Source organism: Corvus hawaiiensis, chromosome 2 (genome assembly GCF_020740725.1).
Source record: "Corvus hawaiiensis isolate bCorHaw1 chromosome 2, bCorHaw1.pri.cur, whole genome shotgun sequence".
NCBI lineage: Eukaryota > Metazoa > Chordata > Aves > Passeriformes > Corvidae > Corvus > Corvus hawaiiensis.
The window spans coordinates 63900001-63918676 of record NC_063214.1 but is presented as its reverse complement, the minus strand read 5'-3'; positions in this window follow the sequence as shown (position 1 = coordinate 63918676).

Sequence of the window (18676 nt, the reverse complement as noted above, 5' to 3'; positions counted from 1 at the left end):
ACACCCCTGTACTTAAGCTCGAGCTGTCACGTGCTCAGGGTCATTTGCGTCTAGAACCCTTCACAGGCTGTAGGAAAAAACTGCCTCTGTGGAACTCTAAGCAAGGACTCTTCTCAACTCCTTGCCGTTGGCTTAATATTACTGAAGCCATCCCTGCGTCGGTGCGTTCATGCATGTGAGCCACAGAGCCGGCAGGGAATCTAGTAATACAGAGCTGCACATTTAGAGGAAAGGCACATGATATTGTTAGTAAATTACATTTCTATTTATTTGTTTACTTGCTTAATTATTTTTCCTCACTAGAACTGAATTACCTCTGGCTGTGAATACCTTGGAAACAACGTCTGATCAAAAACATTGAAAAAAACTGTCAATTTCTTGTCATAAAGAGATGATCAGAAAAAGCTGTTGATCTGTATAAGGGTAAAGCTCCACAGCTACTAGAAAATGGCAGACTGTTATCTTCTAAGCCCAGCTGAAGAAATGAGCAAAAACTTTTGTAAGATATACATTTTTCAATATATATTTTTTCATAAGAAGAAATTATTTTGCAATGAATTCTACCTTAGGTAACAAAATTGAAACCTAAGACTGAATATTCTAATTGAGTTAATAATAACTTGGTTTTTTTCTAGCAAAAAAATTATAGAGACTTACTTTCAATATTTCACTGGCAGCAAAACTGCCTAGATCTGCATCTTTTTTTCTTTTTTTTAGCTGAAATATAATGTGAACTGGATAAAATACGCAAACTATGAATCTCTGGACTTCACACTCCCATTAGAAATTACTCCCTATAACCTTCCTGAATTATGAAAGAAAACAAATATACTAGAAATGCACAAAAACATTCCTATACATAGAAACCAGTAGCTTTCCTAGCCAGTAAGAAAAGCTGGAAACTACACCACACCTTAAAATTCTTCTTGTACAATTAGATGTCTATATCTGAAAGAATTTTTTATTTTCTGTGAAAAGAATGAAAATCTTTAAATTATTTCCATGTGTCTTATTCTAAAGGTAGCCATTAAAAAAAAAGAGAAATAATATTGTAGAGGTTCTTCTCTATGACTATTGATCTTCTCAGAAACAACAGTATCTAGCTCAGGTATATACAAATGAAAATAGAATGTTCTGTTCCAGATTCTACATCTTCCTATCTTAATGTCTTTCTGTAATTGATTACGCTGGGGGGGAAAAAAGCAAAATTAAAAAAAAAAAAATTGTTTTAAAGAAGTTTAAAAAGACCGCATGAAGGTGCAGACAGTGCACTCTGGAAAAAGTCATTGTACATATTTATGGAACTCGTCATCAAATTATATTGTCTAATGTATTTAACTGATCAATAACATCAATATGTAATAAGTATGGCAATTAGACATGCTAATAATCAGAAAAAGAAGTGACAAACCCATTAAACATAGAAGGTTGATACAAAATCCCATGAAAATCAACATCCCGTCAGAAACCAAAACATCCTTACATATCTTTAAGCACTGACATTTGTAATAATACTTCTTGTAATTCTAGTAAAAGAAGGCAACATTTATTTCTTCATAGCAAATTATTACATCTATATATTCTAATTAAATGTATTTATCTACATAATTGCAGAAGAGAAATAATCACGGTATTTTTTAAAGACTTGTAGAACACATCATTGCCTAAATATAAATCCTCTTTTTTTCATACAGTTTTGCACTGATGGCACATGGAGCATTGATGTAAGATTTTTACTGCTTATATAGCACCTTTCATGCTTTACTGTATTAGTATCCTTGAGAATGGTGACCACATTTCCCATTCTAGACAAAAATATACATGCACATAGAAATGAAGTGCTCTCCCGAGATCATACAAGTATCCTGAGACAAACAGTTTTGCTTTTGAATCAGCTACAAAAACTAATTTCAGTTTATTATTGAAATCTGAATTTCTCTTAAGGTGAAATTATTGAAAGAGAAAAGGGATTTCTTTGCACCATTGCTCAATCACAGAGAGAGGGAGAAGTAGGAGAGATTGCTATAACCTCCTGACCATGCACATTTGCTACATGTAAATATTTTATTCAGGTTTTTGTTTGATTTAAGAGATGTACTGAGGACCAAACTCTTCTCTCACAGTTCTGCTCAGCTTGTATAATGCCATTGCCAGCCTTAAGCTGGGTTTGCTACAACAGGAGGAACTTGTCTTGAATCTTTCATTTTTGAACTGAAATATTTTAGCATTTAGGGTCTTTGGATTGATGCTGGGTGTGTTGCTACCATACTCAGCACCTGACATTTGACATTTTTGTCAGTTTTCTCCCAGTCAGAAAAGTCAGGCCTTTAAGTTGTTGCTATGTAGAGGCCCAAAAAATGATGCTGGAAGTTAAAAAATATTTCTCAGTTGAGTGAATAATGGGGGGAAAAAAAAAAAAAGAAGGAAAGATTTAGACAGATGAAACGTCAGTAATACTCATGGCAAATATTATGCAAACAATTGAAAAACTCTGTTTTATGTGTTAGTATAAGGGGAAAAAGTCCTCACTAAGAGGAACAGTCTCTCAAAAACCTCTCATATCTTTTCAGAAGCCTTATTTTAAACTATAACATTTGGTCAACATGAAGGCAGACTCCAAATATCTTTCTTTAAAGCTGATTGAGCCAGAATGCAGATAGGATGCAGAAATTATGCTAGAACTCAATCTTCTGAAAAAATGCAGAGAAGAAAATTTTTACAGGTAAATTTTTTGAGCCATTGCTTATACAAAAAAATCCCATAACCTAAGTTCTCTTTTTTTCTTTTCCCCAGGCCACCTTTGCAAATATCTATGAAAATTTGTCTGCAGACAAAAGCCCTGTTAAGCTGTTGAGCACAAATAGCTATTAATCGGCTTTTTTGGGCAAAGAGTCAGAATTTTCTGTTTATTTTCAAGCAATTCCCTATGTTTCCGTGTGGAGATGAGCTAAGTGTTTTCTACAGTAATATTACCAATATTATTTTAACTATATTTTTTGGCAGATAGGAGGGAATGAAGGTGGCTTTTGCATCACAAATCCTGTTGTTTACCTTCTAGATGTCTTAGCTGAAAAAACATCCTCTCTTACATTCCATAGTAATGTAATATATCTGTAATTGCTCTTGCAGATGCCATAGATTACTCTTCCCACCTGGTATTGCCAGTTCAGGTCTCCTACAGGTTCTATGTAACTGTCCTTTAGCCCTCTTGTCCTCAGATGTCTCTGGAAATTACTTCCTTAGTCTGGTACAAGTTTTGACCTAGGAGAAAATTGCCCAGAATATGACATCTAAGAGTTGCAGGGGGTCAGGGAAGGATGGCTGAATTGCAAGAATGCCTTCCATTCTTTTTACTTCACTCTCTCCTACTCTAGGTGCTGTCTTTACTTAACAACTTAGTTTTTCTGGCTACTGTCTTTGACACTAGGAATTATGATTTGTCCAGGGATCCTAAGTATGTAAGTCTGGGTGACAGATTCCATTAAATGATAGAAGATCTGAAAGATCTTGGTCGTGTTCTAAAAGATTTGTTGATGCTAACTCAGCTGAGATAGGGATCTGTTCTCTGAAAGGACTAACTTAGACTTTCGAGAAATATGATGCTTTGCACTTCAGCATGACAATACTTGCTAGAATGTTTTAAATCACATGCAAATAGTCATGTGATTTCTAGATTAATTAAGCTTTTATATCAAAAACTACGATCTTATCTTAAAGAAGGTGAGGGAAAAAAGAGACCCATGCCATCTCTGATGATTTTAGCTGTTGAAAATCTAAATATAAATTTACATGAAAATACTTGAAACACCAATGGGATAACAGCTGAAATACTGTTTATGAGCAGAGGAGTTACATTTTTTCACCTTTATCTTCCAGAATTAAACCATGAATTACACATAGCCACATCAAAATATTTTCAGCATGATTTGCTGCAAAAACCCACAAAGTCATGCCTAAAGACACCAGCTGCTGTCTGCAGCCACAATAATGGTTCCTAATAGCAAAGTGCTGGAATATATGAATTCTTCAGAAAGATTTGGCTATACTGGCATGGTACAAAACAAGAGGTCTATTGGTTAGTTGGGACTGGGGCTTTCTTGTTAACTACTATTTACAGGAATCAAGTACTTCATGGTGAAAGGATTAATTTTTTTCTTTGCAAGACACTCTTAGCAAGTTGACTGGATCAAAACACAAGAAATTTAAAAAATATGTAACTCAGGATTCATAAATCCAAGGCTGAAAATCATCTAATTCACTCAATAAAGGGGTATGGAGTATGAAGAAATACATTCTTACGAAAACATCTCAAGATAGAAACTAGGAATGTGGGCTTAGCTTCAACACAAATATTTCTGCACTCCTTTTTATGTTGAAGATTTTAAATGCCTGTTTCCTACCCTTATTCCTCTTTCTGCTTGCTGAAAAATGAGGCATTTTAAGAGTCTTACAGTAAATCTGTGTATTGGAAAGGATAGATGTGATGAAATCAGTACATTTTAAGCATAATTTAAATATTTACATGAAGCACCATCTTTATCTTTTTTTAAGCAAGATTCTTTTAAGATAAAATCAAATGCTGTCAGAGGAACTTAAGTTCTGGTTCCTGTAGATCTAATGCACTTAAATGGGAGAACAAAAGTGAAAACAAAAATCAGTTTTTTAAAGAAGCACCACCTTTATCTTTGGAAGAAATTAAATGAGATTTTAACTTTAAGTGTAGTTTACTTCTTAACTGTAGGTTTTTAAACTATCTTCTTGACTTGTGGAATAGATAAAAGTTTTCATTGACTTTTTGTGTCTAAATTTTTTTGAGAATAATTTTGGTCATAATTTTTATTAGCTTTGAGAGTCAGTGAAAAAAAATTGGCTGATATTTTTTCTTTTGTAGACATATTTTGAAGAATAAACATTTTTTTGAAACATTAAAACTTTGATACAGAAGAATTTCCCATGTGGAGTACTGAGACATTAACTCTAAGGCAAAATTCTGGTGAATAATGATGGACTCACCTGTCCGTGTTTAATGTTTCAGACCAAACTATTGCTAGCACAATGAAAATATACTCTCTCTACAGCCTGATGCTTGGTTGACCATTGCTATCACCATCAAATGCATTGACCCAGAATTCCGACCTGTGACAGCAAAATGGTACACGAGTTCCTTTTCCTCTCAAGAATTGTTCTGCAGTAGGGAAAAGGAAATGAGGAGCAGGATGAACTTCTCGGGTCTCTGAATGAGCAAAATACAGGCACACTGTACCAAAGACCTGCAAGGAAAATTAAAGCTATAGAGGCTGTAGAGTTGAGCGAAAACATAGAGAAAGGACAGAAAGAGATGTGCCTTTATAAATGGGCATTAAATTATCTTCTTCTTTTTAAGGCAAATTAAGTAGTATTAATACTGCATTGATGTAGGGAACTGCGTTATCACCTTTACACAATGCTGAACTATATGAACATAGCTACACCACCTTATCTAAAGTCTCAGCACTATATACCATTTTTGTGATGAAAAAACATGACAATGAATGATCTCTCTGTGTAACAGTAATTTTAGGTAAAGCTCAAGCAGGTTTCATCAATGGAGTTTTAGCTTGATTTCTAGTTCATGCTGTGACTTGAAGCTTTTTATGTGGTCACAGTCATATTGTCTTTTACCTGGGCATTATGAAACTTATTTTCTGCCCTTGCTTCTTTGTTCTTTTTTGTTTTAGTTCAAAGGAAATTATTTCCACATGATGTACCAGATCTTTCACTTTGTTTTTTAAAATTGCTATTTTTTGACAAGGTATGCTCCATCTTTGATATTCTGACTGGACTTAATGCTGTACCTTATTTAATTTACTATGAAAGTATTTTTTTAAAAAAATACTTACATGGAAATATGCTGAAAATGATCAAATACTCCCTCTAACCTGGAAAAAGCTGAGAGATTGAAAGGCTGAAGGTAGCCGAAGATAGTGTTAAGCTAAAATATTGCTGGGATACATATTTCACTTAGGCTTGCTTGCTGTATGCTGGCCAACCTTGATTAAGTGTCAAGAATATTGAGTAATCTGGATCCTGGAGAGAATGTTTTAACAGGGTGAAACAGCCACCTGAAAGCTGATTTGTCCTTGATGTAAAATTTATTGCATCTATATGCTAATGACCTTATTTCTGCATCTTCAGCCATAACACAAGTTTAAACCCTCATTGAATTCCACCAACTAAAATCATGTTGTTTCAAATTAGGAGTATCCCAAAAAGGGAGAGTTTGGGTATGAAAATAATGGCATTGGTAATTTAGAGGATGACAGTTTTCTTCTTCCACTGTGTCCCACTCCAGTGACAAGAATAATGATGTAGTTTGACAATAGATGAAGTCAGATACCACATGTCTTTTTGCATCTACTGGTATCTCAGCAGTAAAGAAAGTAAACTTAAAAGTAAGGAAAGAATTTTCATGTGTAATGTGTGTAATGTGGAGAAAAACTTTTTTAAGTGATGACAAACTCAACAGCAAGGGATTTTATGCTTAGCATAGAAAGTGTTTGGGTTTTTTTCTAATGAATTTGTGGGATGAAAATGCGATGCATGTATTTTCTAGGACTGAAATGCATTTTTACTAAGTAGAGGAAAAGGTTGTTTTAATACCTGGAATGCATAAGTTATTTTATAAGGATAGTTGTTTAAGCATTAAATTTTAAAGTGTGCTTGCTGAATGCTGGTGTAATTTAATGCTGCTTTAGTCTAAATACCAATAAAAAGACCTTAAGCTAACATAATATGGTATCATAAGTTAATTTCAGGGGATGTGCACCATCTATAGCTAATTAATTAATATGTAAGGCATTTTAAATATAAAAACACTATTAAAGAATTACATTTTAACTTCTTTCTCAAGGTGATATCAGAAGAACTGACATTCCCCTTGTTTCTCTCTTGCAGAACGGGAAGTGTGAGAATGCTTGCCTAATTTCTGAATTAGTTATGATGCTAGCAATAAAGATAGCTCACATTTTGGTTTTTGTTCAATTTTTCATACGCAGATTTGTTACCTACATTAAATTTAAGTTTAGACTTTCAGGGGACAAACCTAAAAAATCAACATCTTAACAAATATTAGCAATCATAGATTTCACATACATTTAGAGTAACAGTTTTTCTGGTAAATTTGTAGTCAAATGATAAGTCTAGATAAATAGAAAATTCTACTAGCCATTCATCTGAGATGTAATTTTACCAAACTAGCACATTTTCCTTTTATAACCATTAATCTTCTTTATTACCTGAAAAAACATTTCTAAGTAGTCTCTAGCTCTTTTTAATAGGTTATGAATAATTAATTTTGAAGCTATGTACCCAGAATTCTGATAACTTCTTCCAATTTTGTCACAATTAATTTCTACTTCAATAATCACAAAATATTTTAACTCTGTACATAGAATAGAATATAATAGAACATTTCAATTTTGAAGGGACCCATAAGGATCATTAAGTTTAACTCAAAAATATTTCTATCAGCCTTGGTTTTAACTTCTATACTTCCTAAGGAACTATTAGCCAAATTCAACACTTTTTTAAGCCCTGACATTTATGGTTTTAGATAACTTTTGCATTATTATATTTTGTCATGATATTTTAAGGCAAGTATAACCATTTCTTTTCTCTATGTATTTGGATATTGCTAAGGGTAGCAGTTGCCGCAACGGAAGATCACATTTCAGTGGTTTTAAAAGGAATGAGTTCTGAAAACTATATATCAATATTTTGATTTTTTTGGAAACTGATCCACAGCATCCAAAATAAATGCATTGAATTATCGGCTGTAGCTAAATCCTGACTCTGGATACATGTGTGCAATCTACAAGTGTGTGAGTGTGTACCTACAGAGGAAGTCTTGAGCAACAAGAAAAAAATCAAGTAAAAATTTAAAAAAGGTTATTTTCCTGAGTTAAATTTTAAGAGCTTTAAGTCAAATTCTAAGTGAACTCTAGTTTTCAGCACTTATATGCGCTGAAGCACAAATTACTCTTGTATTTTAAGATGATTTCTAAATTATATACTTTTAAAAAATTAATTTCATTGTAGATATTCTTTTGTAATCTATAATAGTTTTAAGAAATCCAGAACCCATGTGAACATTTTTTAGAAGCAGTGAAAAAATTTTAAATGTGATCAGATAATGTCTCTAAAAGGTAGTAATGTGGGTTTTTCACTTCAGTTTGAGTCCTCAAATGGTTCAAACAAGAACTCTTTTTTTTTTTTAATATCAGATTTTTTCAGCAAAAATAAACATGCACATTGGAAAATCAATGTCTAAGAATGACGTGGATATTCTGGAGCTGGATTTGCTCTCAATATTGTTCAAATATTTATGTATTAACGTACCTTGTCATCAATACCTGAGTCCTCAACAGGTATTTATTCTAATTCTTGGTTTATTTCTTCATTACTTTTATTTTTCACTTATAAAATGAACTAAAAATTTATAACTATATTTTCTTACTCCCAGATGCAGTCATAAAAGGAGTAAGAAGACTTAGTGGAATCAATTTTCAGTCAGGCAAATGTAGCTGCTTTGACAGTTGAATCCACTATTGACATTTGTTTTCCTCTAAATTAATTTAGAAATCCTGAAGAAAGAAAAAAATTATACACAAAAGTCTTCTTTCTTGTTTGGCTTCCTAAATTTCCAAGCCAAAAAAGAAAAAAAATAGAAAAATTATATGAATTGGCAGGAAAAATAAAACAAAACCAAAACAAAGCAAAAAAAGCAAAACAAAACAAGAGACACCTCCCTTCTGAGGGTTTTTAAACCTGAGAATAGAATCTCACTAAAAAATGGAAAAAGCCAACATAATTTCATTGAAAATAAAATTTCTTTTTCTAATGATTGCCAATACCCCAAGAGTTGTAAGATAGAGAGAATAATCAACTTTGTTCCATCTTTTACAATGTGTGCTGGTTTTGACTGGAGTAGAGTTAGTACTCTTCACAGCAGCTATTACGGGACCATGTTTTAGATTTGAGCTGAAAAGAGTGTTGACAATTCTGAGATGTTTTAGATATTTCTTAGTAGTGCTGACACAGAGTCAAGGACTTTTTTTCTTCTCATACTGCCCTGACAGTGAGGAGGCTGAGGGTGCACAAGAAGGTGGGAGGGGCTGCAGCCAAGACAGCAGACCCCAACTGACCAAAAGGATATCCCAGACCATAGGGTCTCATGCTGAGCATTGAAAGTTGGGGGAAGAAGAAGGAAGCAGGGGACATTTGGAGTGATGGCATTTGTCTTCTCAAATCACTGTTACATGTAATAGAGCCCTGCTCTCTTGGAAATGGCTGAACACCTGTCCGCCCACGGGAAGCAGAAAATTAATTCCTTGTTTTGCTTTGCTTGTGTGTGTACCTTTTTGCTTTACCATTAAACTGACTTTATCTCAACTTCTGAGCTTTCTCACTTTTACAAATCTCTCCTCCATCCCTTTGGTGGGGGTGTGAGGTACATAATTTACCAACTGGGGTTAAACCATGATACTATGCCACAAATAGTGATGGTTATGAAACTTTCATGTCTCTTTGAATTCCTTGTATATCTATGGAGTTTTCAGTCTTTTATATTTCTACATTACAGGTTAAATAGGAAAAACTAACCAATCCATACATTTGGGTTTTTTTTTTTAGAAAAAGAAATACATCACAAACTATTAATTCATATCACTTGGAGAAAAAGCAACGATGAGACTTCATAAACATTGTGTTGTAAGAAGGTAAGAAAGAGGAAAATAAGGAAAAGGAAAAGTTGAGATTTACCTCCTATCAAATGTTTATGACTCAGTGACTGATGTGAAGGACTTAATAGTCAGTAAAACTGTCCAGCATATCATTGCAAGTCAGGAAAGACCTAGATAATTCTTTCTTAAAAGGTAATAAGAGACTTTCTTTGTCAGATGCAGGAAAAGGTATGTCTCTTTCAATTGCAAAGTTCAAAACAGTAATTAGGTGCTTCACAATTCTGTAGTCGCTAGTGAAAACATTCTTAAACTTGATGCTAAGAACTTTCTCATCTGAAGGCAACATGTAAAAATATATGAATAAATTTTGAAAAGTAAATAATAAAAATTAAAGAGTTTTTTTCTTTATCTCCCTTCCTACCCTCTGCCTTCAACAGTTTAAAGCTAATTGCAGTGCTATTGACCAAGGATTTTCCAAGAGGTAACTGGGAAAATAAAACTAGACTGGTCACATTTATTCTCCGCACTACATGTGGTAGCTCAAAACTTAGTTTGATTTAAGAATCTCTGATTTTGTAGCATATGAGCTTCCTAGAAATTTTGGTTAGTTCTGCAATCTTTGTAACAGAGATCATTCAATGCATCATTAAAGAATCTTGGTCAAGGGCTGCCTAATATATTGTACAGTTCATGTCTGCACTGACACTGAGACTATAGGCAACACTAGATGAAGTGCATCACATTTAATTTGTAATAGTAATCCAGTGTCCCACTCTCTTAAGATTTGACTCTCCCAAGCATCACTCTATGCAAATTATTTATGTCATTCAGATTAATGTTAGTGGATGCAAACTATGAAATATGCATCTTGGAATAGTAGAGAAAAAAAATCATTATTTATGTATTTAGATTATTACTTCAGCACAGTGCCAATATGTTTGGAATGCTGCTGTCTATCAATAATCTGTCCCACTATGGGAATAAAAGAGATTTGATACTGAGTACAATGAAATTCTTTCAAAGGATGTTGAAACTGTAAGTTGAAACCCATTTAAAACATGGGTTCATTGAAAGATATTAATTCTTTAATATGGTGAGAAAACAAAATATGTGTATATGTTCTGTGTTTATGGCTGAAAAAAAATGTCACAGGACAGTTGATTTTGGAAGGTTACTTCTGGAAGTCATCACCTCCAACCTCCCTGCTCAAGCACAGCCACCTAGAACTGGGTGCCCAGGACCATGTCCAAAGAGATTTTGAATATCCACAGATATTTCACAGATTGCAGAGATTCCACAGATTCTCTGGACAACCTGTGTCAGTAATCAGTCACCGTCACAGTGTTTCCTGACATTCAGATGAAGTGTCTTCCATTTCAGTTTGTGCTTATTGCCTGTGTCCTGTCCCTGGACACCACTGAAAAGAGCCTGGCTCCATCTTCTTTTCACACTCTCTGCAGGTATTTATGGACATTGATAAGTTCTCCCTCTGAGCATTCTCTTCTCCAGGCTGAACTGACTCAACCACCTCAGTCTTTCCTCATATGTGAGATGCTTCAGTCCCTTTATCATTTTTGTGGCCCTTCTTTGGACTATCTTTAGTATGTCCATGTCTCTCTTTTACTGGTGAAGCCCAGGATTGGACACAGTGTGCACAGGTGCCTCATAAGTGCTGAATAGAGAGGCAGGATCTCTCCTCTTGATCTGTGGGCAACAATCCTGCTGCAGTCTGGAGCAAGAAACTCTCTACTGCAAGAGCACATTTTTGGCTCCTGTTCAATTTAGTGTCCAACAGGACACCCAGGTACTGCTTTCCAGCTGCATAGGCCCCAGCATTTACACAAGCCTTTTTCATGTTCTCTGTAACCAGGTTCCTCATCTCGTGGAGCAATGCATCCGTATTTTCCCTAATCCTCCTTTTGTCACATGTGCACCTACAGAAACCCCTCTTGTTGTTTTTGACACTGGTGTACAGTGAATTCCATTTGGGCTTTAGCTTTCCTAATTCATCCCTGGAATCTCAAACAATATGTCTATATTCCTCCCAAGTTACCGCTCCTTGCTTCCACACCCTGTGTACTTCCTTTTCGTGTTTAAGTTTGGCCAGGAACTCCTTATTCATTGACACAGGTATTCCAGAGTTTTTTGCCTGACTTCCTATTTGTTGGGATGGACCACTCTTAAGCATGGAGTGGGTGATTCTTTAATATTAATCAGCTTTCTTGGTCCTTTCTTCCCTCCAGGACCTTATCTCATGGGACCCTTATTAGCAGAATTTTGATGAGGAGGAAATTATCATCTATGCACACCAGGAAACTCCTGGATTGCCTGGGTGCTGCCGTGCTGTCACTCCCACAGATACTGGGGTGGTTGGCAACTCTCATGAGGACCATGGCCTGTGAATGTAAGCCAGAGGGCCTGATCCACTTGCTCTTCCTGGTCAGCAGGCCTACAGCAGGCACCCACTACAACACCAACTTTGTCTCTTCTCACCCAAGATAAGACACAGGGTGCTTTACATTAATATTTCTTGATATATAAATTTTCAAAGGATTTTACAGAGAGGCTTGAATTGTTAAATGTTGTTAAATATTTCACCCTAAGGGTTTGCAAGTAGACAAAAAATCCCAACAAATTGAACGGCAGAATATAGACAATAAGTCACATCATTGCAGGAAAATGAAGAGTAAAGACCAAGTTCCTCATTGTACAATACAGTATCAGACCTCTGCTATGGTAGTGCAGCAAAACCACTATACTTTTTGGACCACATTCTTCAATATTTAAGTAATTCATTATTAAAATTGATTATTCATGTAGGACCACAACCGTCCAATATCCTATAGACTAGCTGACAAGCATTTAAACATTCAGTGTAAAATTTCAAATCTAGTGAAATGTGGAGGTAAGACCTTCATGCTGACATTGAGAGGAGATGCAAAAACTAATTCTTTAAACATTGAATTGGAAGGTGACAAAAGTAATACCATTCTTTTATCTTGACAAATATTTGTCATAGAAAAAAAAGTCATTAAAAAAGAGGAAGTGTTCTTCTTTCCCATATAAAGTGTATAACAAGAACCTGGGATAGTTTTTGCTAGGGTTTTGTTAAGCAGCAGTAGTTTAAAAGTACAATTGCCCGTTATAAATTTGGTAACTGAGTAATGCAGGATTATTTATATTTGATAAAACCTGAGATTATACTTTTTGTTATTCATCCAAGTAAGGGAGTTAAAATCTCCTCTGTAACTTTATTACTGTCTCTGTGATCAGCAGTTTTGGTTTTGAAGTCCTTGGCTATCCTGTTAAAGACTAGGGTCCAAAGCTTGACACATTGATCAAGCTCTTCCTAAAATGGATTGGCCTTATCTTTTTGTCCTAGGTGTTCTGAGTCTAATGGGATTTCCCTATCTCCTAGCTGTTTACACTATTTCATCAGCTCTGCATGTCTGCAATAAAAATAAATAAATAAATAAAATAAAAGATTGTGCTGTTTCCCTCAACAGCGGCAGAAAAAAATTGGAAGTGTATGTGCTATATGCCCTTGGATGCACATGAAAGAACATTGGTAGATTGAGGCTGCAGAGATTGTTTTCTGAAGGAGCATCAGATCAGTGGAGATGTTGCAGCTTACCAAATGGTGGCATATTGTCCACCTCACTGCACTTGGAGAGGTTTAGGAAGCAAACTATTCCATGAAAATGTAGAAATAGTATCTTAATGAATGTAGGTAGATGAAGCCCCAAACAGATTTACGCAGTGAGCTGACAGCAAGGAGTGTGGACTTAAACAGTCAAGCTTGTTTCATAACTCTCTTTTATTCAACAGCACAGACACACCTGGTGAAGCCCAGGCAATATGATCCCAGAGAATATATGTGACTTTATACTTTCCGTCCAACTTGCTTCTGAACCAGAATTACTGGGTCTAATGCTAATTTGCATATAAATAACTCCTTCCAGGCAGAGGGGAACAGCATTGCTGTCATCTTCTAGACTGAGTACTTACTACCTTTGTTTTGGAAGACTGATTTTGAACTTGTTGGTATTTGTTCAGCCAGTCATTCTACCTTGTTTGTCAAAGCATATAATGATATTTACTCCTTCCTGAAGTGATTTGAAAAAGGTAATAAATAAGAATGTATCAAGATGCTGACAGGGTGAATATTTTTATCTAAAATTTTCACAAAATCTTATAAGCCAAAATGTAAGAGATAGTCTGAAGGTCCCTCATCTGCCTCACGATCATTGCCAAGGACACAGACTGAGCACAGGAGTCCTGGCCTGGCTGAGGCGGGGTGTCTGCCAAGTGCTGCCTGTGGGTGTGCCCACTGGGAACTGGTACGCATTCCTGAGGAAATTAATGCAGGTCCCAACGGACTGCGCCGTTCTTGCTGCCCAGGTGGGAAGGACTGCGCTGAAGCAGAAAGGAACGACCTGTCTTGTACACCTGTCCTGTACCTGTTTTCCCAAAGCAACAGGCCCCATAACAATGGGTGGAGATTTCCCCCACCTGGGAAAAAAGGGGGAGATGTGGAGATACAGCTAGAAAGCAGAAAGGAGAGCACTGCTAAACTCATGTCAGAAGGAGACGTGCTAACGCTGCTAGGCCTCGAACCATGGCAGGGAGTATGGCCTATGAAAGGCATGCTTGGTATGTACCTGTTATAGTTAGTGCTAGCATCTAGTTTTGAAATGTTATTATGAAACATGGATATGGTCTTGGCCAGTTGCCCCTCGCTTTTGAAAAGGACTATAAAGGGACTTTCTGAGATAACTAAGATGAGATCTCCCCATAGAAAGAAGACGAATCTATTGGCAGAAGACCACGAGGACTTCGTCTCATCTGTTGGTAGCTATTACCCTCCCTCTCTTTTTCCTCTCTACTCTTTTACTTTGTTTTCTTTATCTCTCTCTCTTTCTCTCCTCTATCGCATTACTGTGTTGTGGGCACTTAATAAAGGTGCACTGTTTTGATTAAAGCTGAAATCCCTTGTGTCCTTTTGCACTCTGAGATCTATAAACAAACCATCACGACCCCCACTTGTATAAGCGGATCGTGACAGCCAAAATGATGATTGAACACCTGGAAATGAATAAGTTCATGAGCTATTGATGACTAATTTAATGTACTTAAACAGATATAGGTGTATATCAGCAATGATGGACAGAAATTTGGGAGATATTAGTGCATATTGTGTAAAATAGCTCCAGTCTATTTATTAAGTACATATCTCAGACCAATAACACAGAATTAATTTGTTTCTTTGTTTGATGGGTTGATTTTGGTTGTTGGGTTTTATTTGGGGAGGGGAGTTTTGTGTGTGTGTGTGCATGGACAGTAATTCTCTATAGATTTAAAACAGTAATACCATATTTGATTGGTTTTAAAGGTGTTTTACCATTATCAAATATTATTCACCAAATTCATTAGGGACTGCTCAGAATTTAGCTCTTCTGAAAATGAGTGCTACTCAGTGAATTTTCTCAATATAAAAATCTAAGTTAAGACTTTACAGACAAATTCAGCCCATCTGAAAATCACCTACACGCCCACAGCTAGAGTTTCCTTCTAGTTAGATACTTTTAAAGTCCTAGGGTCACAGAAAGAATCATTGGTCACAGGGTTGTATAAAAATCTTGTCAGTATTATTTTTTTACAGTAAAAACCCGCAGGGAAGAAAATGTGATAAATTTTAAATGTTTTTTCAAATATAACAAATTCTTCCATGTAGAACTAAGCACAGAACAAAGAACAAGGTAATTAAAGAATCTATATGTACTGTAGCAAGGGACCAGATTTTATGCCATGGAAATGACTATTTGCATGTCTCATCTACATGTTGGTGAGAAAATAAAAAGAAGCCACTAATGTTGATTTTTATCTCTTCAGCCAAATCTGGAAAAAGGCAAAATGCCATTATAGACCAAGTCCATTTCATATAACTTTATGCAAGTGCAGGCATATAGATTATGAGAATATTTTCCTAGTTCTATATTCCCCATGTAGAGACTTGGATAATTCCAAAATTCATTTCACACATTAGGTGGATTTTTCTAGCTACTAGACAATATTTGGAAAAAGTTTGTTGCAACTCTTACTGTCCATGAGAAAAAATTCTGTCACAAAGTATATTTAAATATTTATATAAACAAAAATAATAAGAAGTGGCCATGGCTGCAGTTTCAACTGCCTAGACAGCTACCTTGAGACCTGAAAAAGTTGAGTGCTGTATTGTTTTCTTCTGGTAAGTTTCTTTTACTATGATCAATCTACTTTACATCCCTGTTGAATTCTGACTTCTTGTAGGGGTCATTGTTTCTTATTCCCTAATAATTCTACTAGGGATGTACAAACTTAATGTATTTCTACCATTTACTGAGTTTGCCGAATTGCAAGGAACAAGCACATGTTTTATGAACTCTCAGGTGGGTTACAATGTAAAGAAATGAAAACAATATATGTGATATTTGTAGAGTCAGCTAGCAGCAAAAAGAAGGGGGGAAGCATTAAAAAAACCTTGTTTGGTTTTTATGGTGACTCTCATAGGAATAAATTGACAATGATGTGGTTTTTTTTTTTTTTACAGCTTGCAAAGTTATAGCCCTGACTGATCCTAAAGGCATTTTTTCCCAAAGGTATAGATTAAAAATAGTACAGTCAAAGGGAAAAATAGAAGACCATGCATATTGCACTTCTATTTCCATACTGTATAGCAAGTTTTATTTAAATATATTATTGATTGACAGATGTAGACAAAATTAAGTCATTACTAGTTTCCAAATATTAGCTTATTTAAAAACACATTTATAACTATTTCAGAACAGAGCAATGTTACCTAAATTGCCTACTTTTGTTCAGAGGAATGTCAGATGCTATTTTCTCTGAAAATCAGTGAAGAAAAAGAGTATGGAGTTACGTTATTGTCATTTAAGTAAGGGGTTAAAATTATTATTTCCACTAAATATGACCTTTCAAAAGTACCACAACCCAAATCTTTGTTTAATCATCAAATACAAAGGGGTTTTTTTAAATATTAAATACAGAAAACTTCAGATAGATCCAGTTGTTTCTTCCAACTCCATCAACTCTCAGCTCTAAGATTTGCTTTTAAATCAAACCACAAACCAGAACCCAGGCATGACTGAAGGCCACAGCTGCTCTAGATGGTTTCTTTGAAGCCCCTAGAGGTACATTAGGGCACCACTATGGAATTAGCTGGGTAGTTTACTACTAGGCATCCAAACACAGACTGCCTGCAGCTTCTGTGTGGAAAAGATTTGAGTGGATTATGGGAAATGCTATGTTTATGACTTCTTCTTGGCTCTTTGGTTCCTTAAGTACCAAGAAAACTGCACATAGGAAAGCTAAGGACCCATAAGGATATGAGTGTTCAGTAAAAATTATGACCTCCACAGTATTCCGGTAGGTTAGAAATAAAAACTAGTTTGTGTCTAGATTTATGTCCAGGGTGGTAAAGTATTAGAGGCAGAGTTACTGTGAGCATCCCAAGTTTCACTGGATACATTTATATTATCAAATAAAATGGGCTTATTCTCCAGCATTAAGGACTACTGGCACATCACAGGTCTAGAATATATACGATATATAGTATATACAGAATATATGGCTTTTTCCATCCTGCCTCCTGGGAACCATCAGTGGTCTAAACATTACCTGGAAGAACGTTAGTTCACACAAGCCAAAACAATGCTAGAGGCTAGAGCTCACTATAAAGGAGAGAAGAAAATGTCCAGGGTTTAAATCTGTGTCCCAGTTCTATTTATTTTACTGATAATAACAGAGTCATTAGGTTCAAATTGGAAGAGTTTGTGGATTTCGGTAAGTCAGAGTTGACATGAACTGATAATTCTGATTTATTAAACAATAGCAAAAATTGTACCTGAACATAGCTTCTGGGAAATAAATCAAAAGAGTGGGAGACAGGATATCTTTTACAATCTCTAAATACTTTCAGTCTATCTTTTTTTTTTTCTTATTTCCTTGATAACAGGATCTGAATATCTTTTATGTTTCTTTTTGTTATATTTTTTTTATTTCTCCTTTTGTTTTTTCTTTTTTTAATGAATCAGAGATTTATTCCCCTAAATCAGGGCTAGTCTGCTATTGCATTAATATTTCCAAGTGAAACAGTCACTCTTGGATGAAAATAAGTCATATTTTCTTTGCAGAACTTTTTTAGTATTTGTTTTACTGGTAGGTAGGATCAGAGACAAAGCCACAGACACCAAATTTAGCAACAGTGTGATTTACTATAATGTACAATTGCAACGAATCACAAAAGGATAGGCTAAGCAATGCACATAATCATTACTGTGAAAGAATGCCTATAGTGATTAAGAAAGATACGTCAGCAGTTATCCCAGTAAGGATACATCATACAAGTCTGACAAACGTCAGGAGTGAGAGAGTCATAGCAAAGGACTGGAGAACTGTGCCCCGTAACTGGGAACTGTACATCACCAGTTTCACAAATACTTTGCCATCATCCAAGTCCAAGAAACATCAGCCATCAGGGGAAGCTGTCACAGAAAACAACTGGGGAACCACTCACGGTACCTGGGAAATCCTGCGGTGCATCCGCCTTTGCAGGTCATGAGGCTCTCCCACTTTGCTGTGACAGTAGTCCAGCTTTTATACTGTTAAACAAACAAGCTGACATAATTTCTAATTATGGGCTCATTCTCCTGTTGGATTTCTCCCAAAACCTGGCCAGGGCTCAATGAGGAACCAAGGGAGTTGTCTTTGATCCTATACCCCACTGATAAGGCCAGATGTGGCCTTATCCAATTTCTAGAAACAGAAAGGTAAACACATGTTTTTCCTATAAATGAACACATATAACAATATTTTGCTAATGAGAAAATATATATTTAACGTTTGGTTGGAAGGTTCACCTGTAGGGCAAATTTGGTTCAGGCCTTAGTATTTCAGTA